Source organism: Corythoichthys intestinalis, chromosome 5 (genome assembly GCF_030265065.1).
Source record: "Corythoichthys intestinalis isolate RoL2023-P3 chromosome 5, ASM3026506v1, whole genome shotgun sequence".
Taxonomy (NCBI): domain Eukaryota; kingdom Metazoa; phylum Chordata; class Actinopteri; order Syngnathiformes; family Syngnathidae; genus Corythoichthys; species Corythoichthys intestinalis.
Window position 1 is genome coordinate 61,521,906 of NC_080399.1, and position 6,178 is coordinate 61,528,083.

Below are 6,178 nucleotides of genomic sequence, written 5' to 3' on the forward strand. Positions count from 1 at the left end.
TCTAACAGCTGATGACCAGTATTATCTCCTCTCATTGTGTTTTCTTCAGTCAAAAAAGTAATAGTGAAAAAAGATTAATCACGATAAAAAGTGCACTATTTAGGGGTGTAATAAATAAAAAATCGACACCACTAATTGTAATGCTTGTTCATTGTGTTTCTTCATTTGTAATGTTTGCTTTGTTTTTCAGTTTTGCTAAACGCACAAGTGCACTTTTTATCGTCGCTTTTGGTTACGTGACAACTGGCCGAACGGACTTATGACGTACGCAAGTGTAAAGAGGTGTCCCAATTCGTAGGGCTGACGTTTCAAGCCCGACCCCTTATTGCTTCGTTTGAAAGGCCAAGGGGTGGGCCGAGGGGTGGGCTCGGCTTGGGGGCGGATATTTTGGGACACCCTTGGTAATATTAGGAAGCACCAAAACCCCTAGTACTTCTAGTGTTAGGGTAGACCGTCCCTTTGTGGCGGGGGAATTGAGAGCGCACCAACTCGAGCCGTGTCCGTTCAGCAAAGCGCCCAGTCCTTCACGTCAGCTCGTGATTCTCAGCAGCAGGAAGACCCCCGTCGCCGTTCTCCTCCTTTATATGGCTGCCGATTGCTCATGCTGCCATACCTGGAAGGAAACGTCCCTCCACAGCTGACCCTATTCAGTTCATTTGTGTCCATCTCTCCCTGTGACAGCGCGCGCGCACGCACACACGCACGCACACACCAACGACCGCAAAGAGTTAAAAGTCTGCTCTCCGCCCGCCTTCAACTGCCATCCGCGACAATAACACCCTTCCACACATTGTAAGCGACAGATTCTGTGATCAAATGAACAGGTTACATTTGACACTTCCACTCAATCACAAAGTGTGGATGAAAAAAGCATTTTAACATTCGGCGTGATTGCTACAGTAATTTATTTTAGTGAGAATCTAATTCTTTAGGATCAATTCGCTTCATATTTCTTAACTTTGTTTTTTTTTTATTCCACAATGGCTTCTCTGCTGTTATTTAACACTTAAACACTACCTCTTACCATTAATCAATTCAAACTTTAATCCTAATCATGATTTCAACTAGCGCTGTTAATATAAATATACTTTTTCAATTGGCAACCCCATAATTTATCATGGAAAATAATTCCGCAGTCCAGAGGAGAACAAAGAATGTTTTTTCGTGCACTAAAAAACATCCATTTGTGTCTCACCCCAGGTTGTCAGAATGACCTGCTTTACGTGTGAATTTTAGAACATTTTTTATTCCCAACTTTTGATTTGTATTATTTTATTTATACACTCTCTGTAACAACTCGTTTCCTTATATTAGACTAACCCCTTTTTAGCAACACACACACACAACATCCACAATCAAAATGTTATCTTTTAAACCGTGCTTGTACCAAACATATCTATGTACTTCTTTTTAAGATTTTTAACATTTCGCAATGGCGATGTTCAAACGATATATTGTTCAGGCTTAATTCAAACATATCCTATAAGCAGGGGTGCACATATTTTTTTTGCCCAGGTTCTCAGAGGAGGACCTGGAGATCTGACTTGGTCCTCATTGACCTTGAGAGCCGACCCGCCTGATGTGATAAAATTATGACAAGCTTTACTTAGAGCCAATTATCTTTAATTAATTATATAAACAATTAACGCTTGATTAAAATCAGCTGGCATAAAAAAAGTGCCATTACTTTGAAGTGAAATGTAAAGAAATAAACATAAAAGCACTAATTCAAAATAAAGGGCATTCATATGCGGCTCCCACATTAACGCCAAGCCTTTGTAAAAGTGGGATGTCCTCCTCATAAGAGCTCATTGAACGTGCATGTTTAGCTTTGTGAAATGCGAGCAAAAACACGTTTGTCAGTGCATGGCGCTGTTCTTCAATAACTTTTTTCCGCCACTTGTCCATAGGGCGAGTGGGGTCCTGTGTGACATCAATAGTTTGCTTAATTGCCACATGCTCTGTTTTTTTCGTGCTATTCAAAGTTTGGATGGCTAAAATTCTTTGACCCTACATAAAATGCGCTGGTCTTATTAACGACATTGGGATTCTCACGGCAAACGGCAGCCACTTTTCAGCAAAAGTCCTTTTTTCCGGTAGCTCCGGTGACGTCTGTCGTCTGTCTGTCTTTTGACGGGAGCAGGGGAACACGGAAATAATTACTCAGTGGGGCCTTCCTCTTTGACATTTTGAGAAGTGATTTTCTCGTGTCCGCCGCAAATACAGTGGTCAGCCATCGGTACGCAAAAGCGTATGGAACCCGTTGAGGGCCAGCGCGTTTGTCTGCGTCCAGTGCGCATGCGCGCATGAGGACCACTTATGTGCACCCCTGCCTATAAATAGACCCTACTCACGTGACGTCACAGCCACGCCCCCGCGCCATGTTGTCCGTATACTCGTCATGTTAATGCATTAGCGCTTCGTAAATTCCTCCTATTATGGCGTGTTTTTCCGCTCGTTAACATTAATAATCAAAATGGTGAAGTCGTGTGTGGCGGTCGGTTGCAAAAACAGAGAAGATAGACCGAGAGACTTGAAGTTTTACCGTATTGCGAGAGACCGAGATTGACTGCTGCAATTCGACGAGAAAACTGGGCTCCAAACGACTACCACAGATTATGTAGTAGTCATTTTATATCTGGTAAGATGCATTTAATATATATTTAGAGGGTTTTGGGCTGACAACCACAATTAAGATCATTGCTAGGCTAATCGCCGACAACATACACTCAGACGTTGTGAATGAACTACCTGAAAATATATAATTATAAGGGGATAATCAGACAGTTGTCATACAATTAATTTACAATTTCACTATTGAGGTCAAAAGCCAAAAAATAAATTCAACTAGGGACAATCTGGAGTAGTGCTATCGCACTTCAGATTTATTACATATTATATATGTATGTAGTGAGAGTGCTATCGCTAAGCCATATAAACATTAAAAGCCCTAGCTCCATTGACAAATGACATGAAATACATTAGACTTGACGGTGGATGTTAGCAAGAACATAAGATTTTGAATTGAAAATCTCGTAACTCACCTTCCCGAGCACACGATAGATTCCTGCCGAATTTTCGTGGACGAGGACCTGTTTCACCCAACCAGCAACGAAGTATTTATAAGCCTCCAAGCTCTTAAAGTTTTTCAAACTTTCGTGAGAATAGGCTGATTTTGTGTGGACAAGATAGTTGTACATATCAGGCTAGCTAGCAGATGTCAGGCAAAGACGGCGAAGACAGCGGGTCGAAAAACATCGATTTAGGCATCAAATATGGATCTGGCGAATGGATAAACTGTAGCTTTTCCACATAACGCCTTTTATGCAACGCATCCAATGAGTTTACAGCGTCAGATAACACTGGGGCTTCCATGAATTGCTCTATAACTTGCACGACTAATTGAAAACAATGAGAATAAGTCTAAAAAATACGGACAATATGGCGGCCGGATACAGCGACACGTCATTTTGTGACGTAGGTGAGTAGGGTCTATAAGCAATATTTTTTCCCGTGCTATATTAATGTGCAACATTCAATGCCTTCACTATCAACTTGCTTCAATTATTTGCACTCCCTGAACATAGGACTACCTCATACACACTTTACATTTGTTTAGATTTTATAATTTTATTCTTGCAAGTCACTTTGAGGTTTTTAATTCTTCTACACTGTCAAGGGAGATGCTCCACAATTTCATTGTACAACTGTATAATAACAATAAAGGGCTATTCTATTCCATTCCATTCCTCTGGTCCCTCTTAATCACAAACTTCCCTACAACGATGTCTCGTTAATGTTTGATGTTCCCATATCACTTTATCATTGGTGTTACACTTAAATACAGTACATGTCTTTCTCTGGTGAAAATTCGAGTTGTGGTATTTGTGTTAATTGCAATTTAACATCTGCAGGCACCCCCCTGTTTATTGATTCACAAGGCAAATTACAAGTGTGACCGGCCAACTCCTCGAAGGTGTTGACTAGATCACAGAAAAGGTCATAAAACAGGGTGCAATGAGGGGGTCACTAAGAAGTTTTCCATATCTTTTTCAATTAAGTATTATGTGCACCAATTTAAGCCACATGTCCCTTCATAAAATGTAACTCCCAATCAGTAGTACAACTGCCTGGCTGATCTTCAATTTTAATCTTAATCCATTTAGGGGACTTGGATGGAGGAAAGGCTTCCATTTCAATATTCTATCACAAACAATTCCTGCGGATGGCTGTGAATAAATCTACATCCCCTCTCACAGTCAAATATGCGACATTCTCAATTTCTGCCAGTCTTAAATGTCGCAAGTGTAAAATTGCTCTAATGTCTGCTAAAACTGATTCTGTACCAGCTGTTAATATACAGTGCCTTGCAAAAGTATTTGGCCCCCTTGAATCTTGCAACCTTTCGCCACATTTCAGGCTTCAAACAGAAAGATATGAAATTTAAATTTTTTTTCAAGAATCAACAACAAGTGGGACACAATCGTGAAGTGGAACAACATTTATTGGATCATTTAAACTTTTTTTTTTTCACCTGAATCAAGAAGAATTTAATTTCAAATAATGTTATGAACAATATCTATTCTTGAATAAAGAACATTTCTGACAATCTAATTTTTTTTTTTATAAAATATACTAACTCTTTGCTTAAAGTAAATCTGTTAAAATTTATTTTGAAATAGCTATTTTTCATTTGCTGAATTTTTATTTTATTTTATCCAAGACCATTTTTTTTAGGTTGTTTAATTACATATTTTCACTTACACCTTCACGAGAGTCTAAAAGCTATTTTTCGTAATTCCAAAAATCTAAGTAAAAATTATTTGAATCACTGGCAGATTTCACTTATTTGAATTTAACTAGCTTCATGTAGGTGCGTTGTTGCGGTTTTCTCATTCGTGTTTTCAATTTAATTTCATAATCCTCTAGATTATTATTTTTTAATGTTTCTTTTTCAAAACATTAAGTATTTTCTCTTTAAGCCAATCTCTTAACTTCTTACTGAACTTATCTCCTTCTTTGACCTAGCCTGGCTCTGCCAGACTATTCTCACTGTATTTTTCAAACACTGAGAGAAATAGTCTGGGAACCATCCCATTAACGGCCTTTTCGAGCAGATACAAAATCAATTGACAAATCAGATTCGTTTATTTGCGTGAGGTGTTCTTCACGAGCAACGTCACTCTTGCGCGTCGAAAGTCGTCTCTTCAGCAACACAGATGGTGAACGGCAGAGCCGAGAATATGTTCCAATCCACGGTAAAATCAGTTTTAAATGACCAAAAACACATCGACACGAGTCATTGACAACAGTCTGTCTCGCGCTAGCCATGTCGAATAAACTCCGCTCTCTTCGTATGTTTACTTCCGCGCGCAAGTCCTTCGTCCTGCCGTCGCCATTTTACTAACGTCACGTCTGCCTGTCGCTGATTGGTCCACTCCGCTGTCTGTTTGCTGTGGCTTGCTCCGCCCTGGAAATTGTTTCCGTGGGAATGGTGGCCAGACTCAATAGCTGGAACAGCGTTGAGTCTGGTGTACCAGGCTATCTTTGACCCCCACTACTCTCTAACCAGATAGATAAGGAGTGTAATATACTCTGCATTACTGTCCCTTCTTTAATTCATTTGATTTCATTTATGCACGTACTTTTAGCATTACTTATTCATGAACTACTTTATTTATTCGTATATTTGTTTTTTCACGTATTTGTTATTCACAATGCTGTAACGTAATGTACTGTAAAAGTTTATGAAATGTTGACTCTTCCGTAGAAAAGTTAATGCCATGTGGCAAATGAAAAGTGCAGAAAAGGAAGCTTCTACAGTATAAATACTGAGCCTTTCCTCGTTGGGTTTTACCCCACACTTTAAATTATTTTAATTCCCTTCGGAAAAAGTCACAACATTCGTTCCAGTTATATCAAATCCTGGGAAGTTCTCACTCACACAGACAAACAAACACAAATGTTAGTTTATATGGATCCTTAATTTTATTTACACATTTTATTAAAGATTGCCCAAACTTGTCGCATTAATTCCCTGACTTATTTTATTCAAGATAGGGATTTAATGCGATAAGTCTGGGACTAACTTATTTTATTTAAGATTGTCCCCGACTAATCTTATGAACATTATTTATTCTTCTAAACGGCGTAGGGTACAAAACTCAGCTGCTAAACG